The following is a 17,188-nucleotide window of genomic DNA, read 5'->3' on the forward strand; positions in this document are numbered from 1 at the left end:
GTGGTGCCATCTTGGCTCACTGCAACCTCCACCTCCCAGGTTCAGGTGATTCTCCTGCCTCAGCCTCCTAAGTAACTGTGACTACAGTCACACGCCACCACGCCTGGCTAATTTTTGTATTTTTAGTAGAGACGGGGTTTCGCCATGTTGGCCAGGCTGGCCTCGAACTCCTGACCTCATGTGTCCTCCCACCTCGGCCTCCCAAAGTGCCAATCACAGCTTTTTTTTGATATTCATATAATACTGTTGATTCATATTGAGATTTTCATCAACCAAAAGTCAAGTGTTTGTTTCCTTTTCTTCCTTTTTTTTTTTTTTTTGGCATCACATTAGTATTAAGCCATACTCCTGTGTCCACACTAGTACAGTGTGGTGATTTCATGGACCATTACAAGATTTCGCATTATTCCTATTAAACTTTCACTAGATGCTCATCAATTGACTGGATCTTCCTGGATCTTGTTGCTGTGATCCATCTGCTTTATCCCTCCCACCTTCACTTCACCTGTGAGTAGTCAGGGAAGCATGTGTTTTGCTTTATTTTTGTTTTGAGACAGAATCTCGCTCTGTCACCCAGGCTGGAGTGCAATGGTGCAATCTCAGCCTACTGCAACCTCCGCCTCCAGGCTCAAGCAATTCTCCTGCCACAGCCTCCCAAGTAGCTGGGATTACAGGCACCTGCCACAATGCCTGGCTAATTTTTTCAGTTTTAGTAGAGATGGGGTTTCACCATGTTGGCCAGGCTGGTCTCGAACTTCTGACCTCAGGTGATCCGCCTGCCTCAGCCTCCCAACGTGCTGGGGTTACAGGCGTGAGCCACCGTGCCTGGCCAGGGAAGCATGTGTTGATAGGGTCTCAACATCAAATACCTGTAGAAGCCAAGGAAGTAACGTAAGTGGACCCCCAGGGCTGGGTGGACAAGCCCCAGGGCTTCTTCAGCACCCTCTGGACACAGTCCTCCAACCCCTTACTAAACCACCTCCCCAGGTTGACATCCAGCCTCCCACTGCCCATCCTGCCCAGATACACTGGAGAGTGCTTTCTAGAGGAAGTGCTGCATCTCAGAAAGGGCTATAGTGGAGGGGAACAGAGCTCAGGCTCTGAAGTCAGACAATGCTGGGTTCTTGCCTTCCCTTTTCCATTCCCTGGCTATGTGACATTGCACAAGTGCATTTACTTCTCTGTGCTTTGGTTTTTCTCATCTGTAAAATGGGGAAAATAATAATGTCTACTTCATAGGGTTGATGTAAGTATTTTACACAATCATTCATGTAGTGTATTTAGCTCAGGGCCTAGCACATAGAGATTACTTAATACAATTCACCTATACTGATTGTTTTTGTGGTTACTATTATCATTGCTACAATGATTATTAGGAATCACACTGTTATCTCTGACATCTCCTACAGATGGTGGCAGCAGGACAATGGAAACAGCTCGGTGAGTACAAAAGAGATGGTCTTGAACACACACCCAACCCTCTTCCTTCATTCATGCCCCCCGGCCTGATATCGGCGGCACATCACTATGCTCCTCTTGGAAAACTCCTCTCGCGTTGAGAGTGGAAACACCAGCTTGCCTTCGCGTGACATGGAGCGGGTCATGCCACTTCTCTCCTCAAAAACTTTCAGTGAGGTCCCTTGTATCCTACAGAACGAACTCCAAACTCTCTCCTGTCATTGAAGAGTCCTCTCCCGTGCCACATCTCCAGCTTGTCTCTCAGGAGACCTTCTCCAGGGCCCTGCCCGTCCACACATAGGACTCACCACTCCCTGGGCGAGCCTGGGCCCTTCCCCACCCATCCTGTGCTTTGATTCCCCAGAGGAGGTACCCTTGCCGGACTCTTCATGGACTAAATCCCACTTGTTCTGCAAAACCGGGCAAAATTCAGGGCCACTGGAGGAGCTCTTCCTTTGAGACTCTCTAGCAGGACTTGCCGCCTCTGCGCGGGGTGTGTAGCAAGCACTGCTTGCCGTTGCCACTCCGTTGCTGCAGAACGAGTGGGATTTGGTCTCTTTCGTGACTCCCCCAACACACACACACCCCACCCCCACCGCATAGCACAAGGCTGAGAACACTGGGAACGCTCAATAAAGAAATATTTTTGGCCCGAATGAATGGCCTGAAGGACTGCTCCTTTCAACAATTATGGCCCAATAAATTATACCGACATTGCCTCCTGGAGGGAAAGGCCACACCAAGGCCCCCACAGATGGGGAAACTGCTCTGTCTGCCAAAACCCAGATGCAGGGCAGCCTTGGCCCTGCTTGGCTGTCTACCTGAATCTGGGTTTAACAACTTGGCCTGCAGTTTTACAGCCTGAATCACCAGGCTCAGCACAACAGCATGAGTTCTTTGTCCGCATGCTGCTGCCAGGTGTTGAAGGAACGGGCTGCAGTGACTTACCCGGCTCAAGGAGACCTGCAGGCGGGGCAGACGGGTGCCTGCACCCCAGGCTGGGAGGCCAGGGGACTTGTCTGCAAAAGAAACCCTTGTCTGGACCCTAAACAGAAAAAAAGAGGTGATGAAAGTTTACATGAGGACCCGGCGCTGGGTGCTGCAGGGGGATGCGTGCTAGCTTGGAGGTTGGGGGTAGGGGCTGTGGAACATAGAGTGACCTTCAGGTCACTGAACAAAGCTTAGAGGGCCTAGACTCAGTCAGATTTTATTTCTATAGCTATAAGAGTTGTGTGGTCCTAGGAAGCATGTAGGAAGCCATCAAATTTAAGTTTTTAGAGCTGGGGTTACATATCTTAAGAGCCAAAGAAATGCAGTATCCAAACAAGTGATATAAGGCATGAAGACTCGTGCAAGGAGAGGTTAGAAGGGTCTCTGGCTGTGTGAGCGTTCCCTTCTTGGGTTATGAAGTCATTGATGCAGCATCTATAAATAGAGTTCACGGCAATGGCGTGCTGGTTACGGTTTAACCATCAGTTCCTCCAAGAAAAAGCCCTGACTTGAGGCATTTGCAGATTTCTGTGGTGTAAATATACCCACCATGGCCAATTTCAAACTACCCAGAAGGTAGGCCCAGAATGTAGAGCTTGGAAGAGATTGCACAGCCAGCTCTTGTGAGCCTGGGCAAGCCAGCTCCTGTACACGCTGATTCCCAGCAGCCTGGCAGCGTCACCAGCAAGAATCCTACCAGTAGCCCACTTCTTCGGTAGTTTTGCAACCTCAAGCAGTGCAAGTCAATGAGGCAACCTCAAAAATAATATGAGACAATAACCCCCAAAATTGTGTGAGATAATATAATAATTCGTTTACTGGGTAAGCATTTTTCAAACTTGCTACTATTTATTTTATTTTTTATTTTTATGTTTTATAGAGTAGAGGTCTCACTACGTTGTCCAAGCTAGTCTCAGACTCCAGGGCTTAAACAATCCTGCCTCAGCCTCCCACAGTGTTGGGATTACAGGCATAAGCCACCATGCCCTATTTATTTATTTATTTTAATTTGTTGAGACAGGGTCTTGCTCTGTGTCCCAGGCTGGAGTGCAGTGGTGCAGTCATAGCTCACTGCAGCCTCAAACTCCTGGGCTCAAGGGATTCTACCTCAACAGCCTCCGGAGAAGCAGGGATTACAGGCTCATGCCAACATGCCCAGCTAGTTTTTTATTTTTTGTAGAGATGTAACCTTACTACATTGACCAGGCTGGTCTTGAACCCCTGGCTTCAGTCAATCCTCTTGCCTCAGCCTCTCAGAGTGCTGAGATTATAGGAAAGAATCACTGCGCCCGACCCACAATGCTTTTGCAGATATTCACCAACATGCACAGAGCGGCAAAAAATTTGAGTCAACCGACAAGCACATTTCTAGCAGAGGCTGAACAAGGCAACGCTCTGACTTCCTGTTTCAACTGTCATTTTGTGAAGAAATGTCCTTTTCACAGTCCATTTAGTGCCAGGTTTTTCATATTTTTGTCCTTTCTCTTGGGGATCGTGCTGTGTAAAATGGTCCCCACGCGCACAGCTGAAGTGCTGTCTAGCGATCCTGAGTGCAGAAAGACTGTGATGCACCTTCTGGAGAAAATACATGTGTTAGATGAACTTTCTTCAGGCAAGAGCTATAGTGCGGTTGACTTAATTCAATGTTAATGAATCAACAATATTTATTAATAAGGCATCTTTAAACAGAAATACACAGCTGGGAGCAGTGGCTTATGCCAGTAATGCCAGCACTTTGGGAGGCCAAGGCAAGAGGATTACTTTAGCCCAGGAGTTCAGGACCAGCCTGGGCAACATAAAGACTCCATCACTACAAAAAAATTTAAAAATTAGCTGGGTATGGTGGTGCACACCTGTGGTCCCAGCTACTCAGGAGGCTGAGGTGGGAGAATCATTTGAGCCTGCAAGGTTGAGGCAGCAGTGAGCCATAATTGCACCACCACTGCATTCTAGCCTGGGCAGAGCAAGACCCCGCTTCTCCAAAAATAAAACAAAATAAAACAAAACCCAAAAAATCATAAATACACATAAAATAAAGTCATATATTAATCAGTTGACAAAACTCTTGTGACCAGAGGCTCTCAGGAAGCTAACCCTAGGCTCTCCCCTAGGTGCGATGGTTCAGTATTCACTAATTCAGTGCCTGTGGTGACCTTATCAAATGCAGTTGCTATGAGTAATGGAAATCTACTGTATCTGCAGAAGGAGAGTGAGGAACTGCCACGGCCCAGCTCAGAGTGTCAGATCCCAGGCAGGGTAAAGAGGGGAGGAGAGGATCCATGCGGCGGTGGTTCAGAGTATGGAGTCAGAGTGCACACAGGGAAAAGCCAGTGGCAGCCCAGGTGGGAGATTCATCACACGCATAGGTGGTGATGAAATAAGTAAACATGGCTGGGTGCGGTGGCTCACGCCTGTAACTCCAGCACTTTGGGAAGCCAAGGCGGGCAGATCACCTGAGGTCAGGAGTTCGAAACCAGCCTGACCAACATGGTGAAACCCCATCTCTACTAGAAATACAAAAATTAGCCTGGCGTGGTGGGGTGCACCTGTAATCCCAGCTACTCAGGAGGCTAAGGCAGGAGAACTGCTTGAACCCAGGAGGTGGAGGTTGTGGTAAGCCGAGATCACACCATTGCACTCCAGCCTGGGTAACAACAGCAAAACTCCGTCCCCCCTAAAAAAAAAGAAAAAAGAAAAGAAAAGAAAAAGGAAAGAAAAAATGAAATAAGTAAACATATTGAGGGCAGTGGAAGCCAGGGTGCTCTCTGTTTCTGTTACTGAGGGGACCCAGGAGCAGCATCACTCCAACAACAATGGGCCCCCCTGGAGCACAGGTCTTGGCCTTAAATACTATTTTCCACAGCTCCTTGGATAAATGGATGCTTCCAGGGTTAAGGCAGGCAAAGTGCAATATAAACCTGAAACATCTTATTTTTCCAGAAAGCACACAATTACTCAAAAACAAAAAAAATTATGGGGGCATGTCAAAAGGAGCAAGCCAAGCTGGGAGCGGTGGCTCATTACTGTAATCCCAGCACTTTGAGAGGCTGAGGCGGGCAAATCACTTGAGGTCAGGAGTTGAAGACCAGCCTGGCCAACATGGTGAAACCCCGTCTCTACTGAAAATACAAAAATTAGCCAGGCATAGTGGCATGCATCTGTAATCCCAGCTACTCAAGAGGCTGAGGCACGAGAATCGCTTGAACTGGGAGGCAGAGGCTGCAATGAGCCAAGATGCACCGACCAGAGTGAGATTCCGTCTCAAAAAAAAAAAAAAAAAAAGTTCTTTGTACTGTACTTTCAGCTGTTCTGAGTTTGTGTTTGTATCAAAAATGTGTCATCAAGTAATTGACTTGTGGGTTTTAAGTAAAAACCTTACTAAATTTATATACAGTAGTGAAAGATTTCAGGGAAATTAGGTTCACCATACCGCTATATGTTTAATTTTTTTTTTTTTTTTTTTGAGTCAGAGTCTGGCTCTGTCCCCCAGGCTGGAGTGCAGTGGCACAATCTCAGCTCACTGCAACCTCTGACTCCCGGGTTCAAGTGATTCTCCTGCCTCAGCCACCTGAGTAGCTAGGATTACAGGCACGCACCACCATGCCCAGCTAATTTTTGTATTGAAGTATGTACTTTTAAAAGGAAATTGAATATATTACGTTTATAAATTAAGTTTTAAATGACTGAAGGCATTTAACTGAATGAGTAAATGGGACCAAATTATTATTTTAAAACTCCTTAAAAGTAATTGCTAAAATTACCTAGACTTATAAATAGAATACGGTTTTCAACTGAACTTAAAAGTCTACTGAATATTAACATTTTAAAACCAGAGTAAATGCAAATAGTTTTGTGTTTTTTTGTTTTATTTGAGATGGGGTTTTGCTCTTGTTGCCAAGGTCGGAGTACAGTGGCACCATCTTGGCTAACTGCAACCCCAGTCTCCCGGGTTTAAGTGATTCTCCTGCCTCAGCTTCCTGAGTAGCTGGGATTACAGGCACACACCACCACGCCCAGCTAATTTTTTGTATTTTTAGTAGAGATGGGGTTTCATCATGTTGGTCAGGCTGGTCTTGAACTCCTGACCTCAGGTGATCCATCCACCTCGGCCTCCCAAAGTGCAGGGATTACTGGTGTGAGCCACCGTGCCCGGCTGCAAATAGTTTTTTTCTGGATAATATAGATTCAATAATTCACCAGCACTGCTATAGAACTAACTTTGTGCTTAGAGCTTCTAGGATAAAGAACAAATATAGGCCGGGCATGGTGGCTCATGCCTATAATCCCAGCTCTTTGAGAGGCCGAGGCAGGAGGATTGCCTGAGGCCAGGGGCTAACGACCAGCCTGGGCAACATACTGAGGCCCTGTCTCTACAAAAAAAATTAGACGAGTGTGGTGGCGTGCCCTGTAGTCTAGTCCCAGCTACTCTGGAGGCTGAGGAGGGAGGATCCCTTGAGCCTGGGAGACAGGGGTTGAAGTGAGCTGAGATCACACCACTGCACTCCAGACTGGGCGGCAGATGAGACCCTGTCTCTAAATAAATAAATAAATAGATAAATAAATAAATACAACGACAACAAAGAAATATAAAACACAGCCAGGCGCGGTGGCTTACGCCTATAATCCCAGCATTTTGGGAGGCTGAGGCAGGTGGATCACCTGAGGTCGGGAGTTTAAGACCAGCCTGACCAACATGGAGAAACCCTGTCTCTACTAAAAATACAAAATTAGCTGGGCATGGTGGCGAATGCCTGTAATCCTAGCTACTTGGGAGGCTGAGGCAGGAAAATTGCTTGAACCCAGGAGGCAGAGGTTGCAGTGAGCTGAGATCGCGCCATTGCACTCCAGCCTGGGCAACAAGAGTGAAACTCCATCTCAAAAAAAAAAGAAAGAAAGAAATATAAAACACAATATCTGACCAGCTAAGGATATCATAACTAATCAATGCCACAAGCCTAACACATAGAAGACAATAGCAAATAAAACAATCTGGCAAGTATCTGACAATAAGACAATGTGGCATATCCTTATGTATAGCCCTAGAGGGCAGAACTCCAATCCAGAGGAAAAGAAATGAAGGCACTGCAGCCATAAACAGGAATGAGATCATGTCCTTTGCAGGGACATGGATGGAGTTAGAAGACATTATCTGCAGCAAACTAACGCAGGAAGAAAAAACCAAACACCACATGTTCTCACTTATAAGTGGGAGCTGAATGATGAGAACACATGGACACATGAGGGGAACAACACAGACACATGAGGGGAACAACACACACTGGGCACCTATGGGGGTTGGGAAGAGGGAGAGCATCAGGAGGAATAGCTAATGGATGCTGGGCTTAATACCTAGGTGATAGGACGATTTATTCAGCAAACCACCACAGCAGACGTTTACCTAGATAACAACCCTGCATATCCTGCACATGTACCCCTGAACTAAAAAGAAAAGTTGGAGAAAAAATACATAAATAAATAAAACTATATAAACATGAAAAAATAATAATAATAAATGGAGGCACTGATATTCAGCTTTCATAGGAGGGGTAGTCTACACCACAAGAACAAACAGAGCTAGAACTCTCAGTAGCTTAACACATAAAAGTTTGTATCTTGCTCATTCAAAGTTCAGTGCAGGCCAGGACGCTATTTGCCATGTGGTGACTAAGGGATCCAGGCACCTTTCATCTTTTTTTTTTTTGAGATAGAGTCTCGTTCTGTCACCCAGGCTAAAGTGCAATGGCGTGATCTCGGCTCATTGCAACCTCTGCCTCCTAGGTTCAAGCAATTCTCCTGCCTCAGCCTCCCAAATAGCTGGAATTACAGACACCTGCCACCACGCCCGACTAATTTTTTGGTATTTTTGGTAGAGATGGGGTTTCACCATGTTGGCCAGGCTAGTCTTGAACTCCTGACCTCAGGTGATCCGCCTGCCTCAGCCTCCCAAAGCGCTGGGATTACAGGCGTGAGCCACTGCACCCAGCTCACCTTTCATCTTATAACTTCACCATCTCTGATCATTGCTTCCAACTACTGCAACAGGGAAAAAGAGAGAGTAGAGAACTCATACTTGCTTTTAAATGCCTCAGCCTGGAAGTTCCACTCACAGCCCGTTGGTTACAAATGGTAGCATAGTCCCAGAAATGGTAGCATAGTCCCACAAGGGCAGTTCCTCCTCTGTGACCAGGGAAAAGAAGAGAACCAAATCTGTTCTCTCTCTCTCTTTTTTTTTTTTTTTTGAGACGGAGTTTTGCTCTTGTTGCCCAGGCTGGAGTGCAATGGCGCGATCTCGGCTCACTGCAACCTCTGCCTCCCAGGTTCAAGCGATTCTCCTGCCTCAGCCTCCCAAGTAGCTGGGATTACAGGCATGTGCCACCGTGCCCGGCTAATTTTGAATTTAGTAGACACGGGGTTTCTCCATGTTGGTCAGGCTGGTCTCAAGCTCCTGACCTCAGGTGATCTGCCAGCCTCGGCCTCCTGAAGTGCTGGGATTACAGGTGTGAGCCACTGCATCCGGCCCCAAATCTGTTCTCTATTGACAACAGCATATCCAGAAAGAGTAGAGCAATTAGGAACACAGATTTTGAAGTAAGAAAACCTGGTTTGAACCTAGATCCCGTGGTTAAAATAACTGTGTGACTTTCAGCAAATAACTTATTTGTGCTTCTCTGAAAAAATGGAGTAACAATGACTCCCTCTGATAGTCGTTGAGTTAGGAGAAGATCTTACCACAATATAAGGGCTCAAAATATAGTGGTTATTATTGTTAATATTATTATTATTATTACCAAGCCATCCACTAATCAAATACATTACTTAGAAAGTAATGAGATTCAGGCTGAGCATGGTGGCTCGCACCTGTAATCCCAGCTACTCAGGGAGGCTGAGGCACGAGAATTGCTTGAACCCAGGAGCCAGAGGTTGCAGGTGATCTGAGATCATGCCACTACACTCCAGCCTGGGCGACAGAGCAAGACTCTGTCTAAAAAAAAAAAAAAAAAAAAAAAAAAAAAAAAAAATTTTATATATATATATATATAAACACTGTAACAATCAGGCAAAAAATTATTAGCAAATGGTACTATTTATTTATTTAGAGACAGGGTCTCACTCTGTCACTCAGGCTGGAGTGCAGTGGTACAATCTCGGCTCACTGAAACCTCTGCCTCCTGGGTTCAAGTGATTCTCCTGCCTCAGCCTCCCGAGTAGCTGAGATTACAGGTGCCCACCACCACGCCTGGCTAATTTTGTATTTTTAGTGGAGATGGGGTTTCACCATGCTGGTCAGGATGGTCTCGAACTCCTGACCTCAGGTGATCTGCTCACCTCAGCCTCCCAAAGTACTGGTATTACAGGCATGAGCCACTGTACTCTGCAGCAAATGGTACTCTTTAAATAAAATAAATTTTAAAATTAAAATTTAGCAAGGAGTCTGTGTGCTTGCCAACAGTGATGTGTCTGTCCTCTCTTGCAAAGGATAAATTGTGTCTCCCTGTTGCTACTCCAAGGTTCAGAACAAGACCACTGCCACCATAGGCATCCGATGCTGCCCTGACAGCCATGGGCAGCCAGGGAGACCTCTGCTCCGGAGATGCAATTAGAGAGAAAAAGTGTCCACAGCCGGGCACGGTGGCTCACACCTGTAATCCCAGCCCTTTGGGAAACTGAGGCAGGTGGATCATGATGTCAGGAGTTCAAAACCAGACTGGCCAAATATGGTGAAACCCCATCTCTACTAAAAATACAAAAATTAGCTGGGTGTGGTGGCACATGCCTGTAGTCCCAGCTACTTGGGAGGCTGAGGCAGGAGAATCGCTTGAACCCAGGAGGCGGAGGTGGCAGTGAGCCGAGATTGCGCCACTGCACTCTAGCCTGGGCCACAGAGGGAGACTGTGTCTCAAAAAAAAAAAAAAAAAAAACAAGAAAAGAAAAGTGTCCTCCACTTCCAATGCCAAATTTAACAGTCACTAAAAATTGTTTCATATCACCACAATTTGTGTTTCTTTTTGATGTGTGTCCATTTAAAACATGAGCACATAGAGAGAAGCCCTCAGGGGCTCCCTCCCAAAGACTCCATCTTCTTGCTCTACCAAGGCTGTGGCAGGGATATTGTCCCTGCTTGGCAGGAATAAACCAGAAAATGCTTGGCCACTTAGATCAAATCGAGAAAAGAGCAAGCACTCCACACACACTGCAGGTGAACGAGGGACTGTGGGGCACTGGCCCTCCACCCTGCTCTGCTTGGAACCACTTGGGGAGCCCATCAAAATCACCAGTGCCTGGGCTCCACCCTATTTATTCATTCAACAAATATTTATTAATTAATTATTTATTTATTTATTTATTTATTTATTTATTTTTTGAGATGGAGTATCACTCTTGTTGCCCAGGCTGGAGTGCAATGGCATGATCTTGGCTCACCACAACCTCTGCCTCCTGGGTTCAAGCGATTCTCCTGCCTCAGCCTCCCGAGTAGCTGGGATTACAGGCACCTGCCACAACACCCGGCTAATTTTTGTATTTTTAGTAGAGATGGAGTTTCCACATGTTGGCCAGACTGGTCTCGAACTCCTGACCTCAGGTGATCCACCTGCCTCAGCCTCCCAAAGTGCTGGGATTACAGGCATGAGCCACCGTATGCGGCCTCAACAAATAATTGTTAAGTGTCTCTTTTGTGCCAGGCACTGTTTTGGACAACAGCCTGGACAGGCTCTTGGGGTCCAAGACACAAAACCACAAAATTTCCCGCTTTTGTAGTGCTCATGTTCTAGGAGGGAAAGAAACAACCATAATAAATTAGGGAATGATACGGTGTGTGCTCAGGAGACAGTGCTGTGGTGCTGTGGAGGAGACACAAGGCAGGGGATGCAGAGCCTTAAGTAGTATGAGGGAGCAGTTGCAATTTTAAATCTGGGGGTCAGGGGAGGCCTTGCTGGGAGAAGGGGCTGCATTTGAGCAAAGCCCCGAGGATGGGGGACGCCCAGGCAGCCGGGGCCGCACTCCAGGCTGAGGGGATGAGGCCTGGTCCATGTTAGTATCTGCAAAGACTCTCCTTGCCCAGATTCCAGGCATCTGTCCTCTGCCCCTAAATGATGGCCACACAAGTTTCCCTTCCTCTGTTCTGGGTATGTGACCGCAAGGGGCCCTTCTAACTGGAAACTCCAGTGGCATATTGGTACGGGTAAGAGAAAGATGAAAGATCAGAGAGGTGACACTAGTTGAAACAGGGTGCTGAATTATTAGAGTGAGTGACCATGGGACGATGGAGCTGGGGGTGGCCACCCGCTGCTGGCTCAGTAGGTCAAGTCAGTGTGGTGTCTCAGCAGAGGCGTCTTGAGCTTCAGGCGAACTTAACAATCAGTGTGGTCCCTTAAGTAAACCTAACTTATTTACTCATTAAGTATGGAACACACATTGCTTTCACCCAGGTTAGGTTTGTGTAAAATGTGCTATCGATGTGCATATATTTTCAACCACTGTTTGAAGAGAAACCTATTGCTTTCGGGCATTTCATTTACAATGTTTATGGAATTGGATATGTCAGCTATTTACTTATAAAAACTCATGCCTACTTGAAATATAAAAGGTGCTAAATAGAGCTTCACTTCGCAAGAGTCAGGTGCAAGCAGCCCCAACCTCAGTGGTTTATAAAAACAAAGGTTTATTTCTCACTCAAGCTCTGTGTGTATCATGGGTTGGCTGGGGCCATGGTGTCATGTCTCCTCATTCTGGGACCCAGGCTGGGGAAGCAGCTGTCATCTCAAACATTGCCAGTCGCCATGGAAAAGGGAGTCTTGGAAGGCTCTTGCATGCAAATTAAATGCCGCAGCCCAGGGACACACAGTACTTCCTTCCACGCCGGACTCATTGGCCAGAACAAGTGACACACCCCACCCAACAACAAGAGGGTCCAAAATGCAATTTTATCATGTCCCAGGAGATGCAGGGGGGCTGGAAGTACTTGGTGAATAATCTGAACAACTCCCCTAAACTGCCAGAGGTGACTGGCATCCAGACAACAGGGCTCAGCCACAGCACCCCCACGCAGTTGTCAGGCCATCTCTGAGAAGTAGGTTACTTCTTGATATAACATGATAGAAACCATTACCTAAGAACAGAGACAAATAGGCCAGGTGTGGTGGCTCAGGCCTATAATCCCAGTGCTTTGGGATGACGAGGTGGGAGGATTACCTGACACCAGGAGTTTGAGACCAGCCTGGGCAACATAGTGAGATTCCCACCTCTACAAAAAATTAAAATGTTAGCCAGGTGTAGTGGCATGCACCTGTGATCCCAGCTGCTCAGGAGGCTAAGATAGGAGAATGGCTTGAGCTCATGGGTTGGAGGATACAGTGAGCTATAATGGCACCACTGCACTCCAGCCTGGGTGACAGTGCAAGACCCTGTCCCTAAAGACAAAACAAACAAACAAAAAAAGACAGAGACAAATAATCAAACAGTATAGTTATGTTTATCACCAGGGAATGTCTGTGAGTAGAGAGAAAATGGCTCAGGTAGACTTTGTTGTGTAAAAAGACAGAAGCCAGCGGCAGTGCCTTCTACCTGATTCCAGACTTGGGCTCCGGAATGTAACCACGGTTACCTGAATGTCTCAGGAGCAAGAACTCAGAAGAGAAATGCCACAGTCTGTTTCAGATGTGCTGAATTGTGAGGAAACAGCATAACGTCTGGAGGAGGCTGGATCCAGCCTGCTGTTAGAACGTACCCCTGGCCCTTATAGGAGAAGCCTGGGGCTTAGAGACACAGCGAGAAGTCACCTGCGTCGAGGTGAGAGTCCAGCCAGGGAGGAGGACAAGGTCCAGGACAAAACCTTGCCAATGTCATTGACACTGAAAAAGACCAAGAAGAGCAGGAGGGTGAGAGAGGAGAGCAGGAGGGCACAGGACCTCTTGGGGACCAGACTCCAGCTTCCAGGAGTCTCAGCCTGGACACTGCCTGCCCTGGAAAGCCTCCTGCCTTCTCCCGGTGGATCTGCAGCCCCTCCTACAGTGGGCCCTGTACTCCCACTCAGCCCTCCCCTTGCACTGGGGTCTGCTTGGCACCTGGGACAGAGTTTTGTTCACTGGAACCTCCCCAGTGCGTCGACCGGTGCCTGACCCTTGGAAAGCACTCAATACATGTTCTGTGAATGAAGAGATGAATGAATAGAAAGTCCAGAGTGGTGACGATCAAAACTAAGGTTCAAATGGGGAAACAATAAGTAAGCAAAAATGGATGCATTTGGTTTAATTCAACAAATGATAAACTCAGCCCCTTGCGGGGGATCCAGGACAGAGGTGACACAGGTCTTATTCTCGAGGTGCACACAGCCCAGCGGATAGATCACAGAGTGAGGGAAGGTGTAGCAGAAACGGGAGGAGGTGGACATTTTGAATCTGAGATTCAAAATCTGAGATTCAAAAACAGGAGGAGATGAGCATTTTGAATCTGAGATTGGCAATTGAAAACAGGAATGGGTTTTTCCAGGTGAAACAGAATGAGGAAAGGCACCAGCCCGGGAAACTGCAGCTGCTGCAACACCTAGGACTCCGGCGTCCAGAGCAGGGAGAAGCAGGAATCGCCAGGGTGTTAACAAGTAGAGGAATTATTCCTACGTGAACATGAAAATGACTCAGACCTCAGCAGAGCTGCGGCTGTCCCTTGTCCCTTGTGCAGTCATTGAGCTGCTGTGTCCGAGGAACAAAAATGCTCAAAAGGATAAATGAAAACAAAAGGTGTCCAGGGGCGCCTCCCCTTCACACCCACACCAGGGAAGCAGAAAACCACTTTATCACGGGCTTCACTGGAGCCCTCAAGAGAAACATCTGGCTAACATTCTTTGAGAGAGTCTGGGTGAAATTCTTAGGCTTTATATTTCAAAATTAGTGACTGTGGTTTTTGTCTTTGTTTTTGTTTTGAGACAGGGTCTCGCTCTGTCACCCAGGCTGGAGTGCAGTGGCACAGTCATGGCTCACTGCAGCCTCTACCTCCTGGGCTCAAGTGATCCTCCCACCTCAGCTTCCCGAGTACTACAGGTGCCTACCACCACGCTTGGCTTGTGTGTGTGTTTTTTTTTTTTTAGTAGAGACGGGGGTCTCACTATGTTGCCCAGACTGATCTCTAACTCCTGAGCTCAAGTAATCTTCCTGCCTCAGCCTCCCAAAGTGTTGGAATTACAGGCGTGAGCCAGCACACCTGGCCTGATGGAGTGTGTTTTATTTACCACAGTCACTGGTCACTTGGGGACACTGGCCACTCAGATTGGCCAGAGGATGATGAGTCCCTCTCACAAGGGCCCCTAAAATCCTTCTAGCCAAACTCTGCAGAAGTCAAGGACCAAAGATGTGGGAGTCTGGAGGGTGTGTGGCCAAGAGACCCAGGCCTGCTGACATTTCAGACCACCCCATGCTAGCGCCAAACTGCAGTGAGCTTGGCCAGGGAGCAGGGAAGAGCCAGAGGCACATCTCAGGCTTCAGCTCTCCCCAGGCAGAGTGCAGGATAGCAGGTTCCCAGCCACCTGTCACCTGGCAGCTCCGCCCTCAGCATCCCAGAGGAGAGGCACCCTCCAGTTTTCAGCAGGGCTTACCCCTGGGAACCAGTTTCTCCTGATAAAATAGCTGTGTATAGTTATGGGAAGTGACAGGACCAAAAAGCGTCTGTACTCTCTCCAAAAACTGATCAAAATCCCTCCTTGATCTAAATAGACTGACTTAACAAGTTCTCACTTAATTTAGAGTGAGGATTTGCATCCAATTCCACTCGTACCTGCCAAAAAGACGCTTTATGAAAGCTAAGGCAGAGTTATGAACCTCTCAGCAAACTTGTTTATAATGAAAATTACAAATCAGCAGCAATGATATAATTATGCAGTATATTGTACGAGAAGTCTTTCTAGACTGTTTAGAGATACTTTGTGTTCTATAACATGCAACATGAATCCTGGGCTAATTGGAAACAATTGCATGGTATATAATAACAAAATGTTTCATTGTGTTTTTCTTTTACAGATGGGTCTGAGTGTTCACCTGAGTCATTATCCTGGTTTTCTGGGTAGTTAAATTTACAAATAATAAAAATTGAATGCTGGCCGGGTGCAGTGTCTCACGTCTGTAATCCCAGCACTTTGGGAGGCCGAGGTGGGCAAATCACTAGAGGTCAGGAGTTCGAGACCAGCCTGGCCAACATGGTGAAACCCTGTCTCTACCAAAAAATACAAAAATTAGCCATGCATGGTGGTACACACTTGTAATCCCAGCTACTCAGGAGGCTGAAGTGGGAGAATCGCTTGAACCTGGGAGGCAGAGGTTGCAGTGAGCCAAGATCAAGCCATTGCACTGGGTGACAGAATGAGACTCCATCTTAAAAAAAGAAAAAATTGAATGCCTGTGCTCAAAGGTAGGTTATGGTGGACTCACCCTGGGGCGGGCACCCAAGCAATGCAATGAAATGAGAACAACCACAGGCCCCATCCCAGGAGCAGCCCAGGGCACACCTGGGCACCCAGGGCCTCTGCTGGAGCTTTCTGAGCTGACCGAAAATAAATTCACATTAACCAGGACTGTTAAAAGAAAAACTTCAGCAGAATTAAAGGAGTTTAACTGAGCAATGAACGATTGGTGTATCAGGCAGCCCCCAGAATCACAGCAGATTCAGGGTGACTCCAGGGGTGCCTCATGGTCAGAACAAATTTATAGATAAAAAAAGTAAAGTGATGGACAGAAATCGGAAATGAGGTGCAGAAACAGCTGGATTGGTTACAGCTCAGCATTTGCCTTATTTGAACACAGTTTGAGCACTCATCAGTGTATGACTGGTTAAAGTATGGCCACCGGGAATGGACAAGATTCAGCGATTGTTACAGGGTCATACTCCTAAGTTAGGTTTTCAATCTTGTCTACCTATTAAATTAGGTTGCAGTTCATCCACAAGGACTTACATATAGAAGTATGGAGTCCTTCTCAGGTCATATTTAGTTTCCTTTAACAGAACTGAAGGAATTTCATTTTCCATAGGACACAGCATCTCAGCCCTTGAGAAGGGGAAGGACAGGGAGAATCAGAAATTCTTGTATGCCAAGCAAATGGCCAGTGTATTAGGTGAAGAAAGTGCTGAATGAGAAGTAATGTTTCCCAAAATATGGTTCCCAAGATCATACTAAATGATTCACAAAACAATATTTTTTATTTGGAATATTAATATGCTTAGTTCAATCAGTAAAGGCAAGTGACAGTGGTTTTTCTATTTATAACATTGATATAAAATTTCCCTATTGGGCCAGGCATGGTGGCTCATGCCTGTAATCCCAGCATTTTGGGAGGTTGAGGCGGGCAGATCACCTGAGGTCGGGAGTTGGAGACCAGCTTGACCAACATGGGGAAACCTCGTCTCTACTAAAAATACAAAATTAGCCGGGCATAGTGGCACATGCCTGTAATCCCAGCTACTCGGGAGGCTGAAGCAGGAGAATTGCTTGAAACTGGGAGGCAGAGGTTGCGGTGAGCTGAGATGGAGCCATTGCACTCCAGCCTGGGCAACAAGAGTGAAATTCCATCTCAAGAAAAGTAAATAAATAAATAAATAATAAAAATTTCCCTTTTGATTACATTTAAGTAAAACAGCAAGTTTCTTTAAATAATTTTTTTTTTTTTTTGAGACAGAGTTTCACTCTTGTTGGCCAGGCTGGAGTGCAATGGCACAATCTTGGCTCACTGCAACCTCCTCCTACTGGGTTCAAGCGATT

Source organism: Nomascus leucogenys, chromosome 18 (assembly GCF_006542625.1).
Source record: "Nomascus leucogenys isolate Asia chromosome 18, Asia_NLE_v1, whole genome shotgun sequence".
NCBI lineage: Eukaryota > Metazoa > Chordata > Mammalia > Primates > Hylobatidae > Nomascus > Nomascus leucogenys.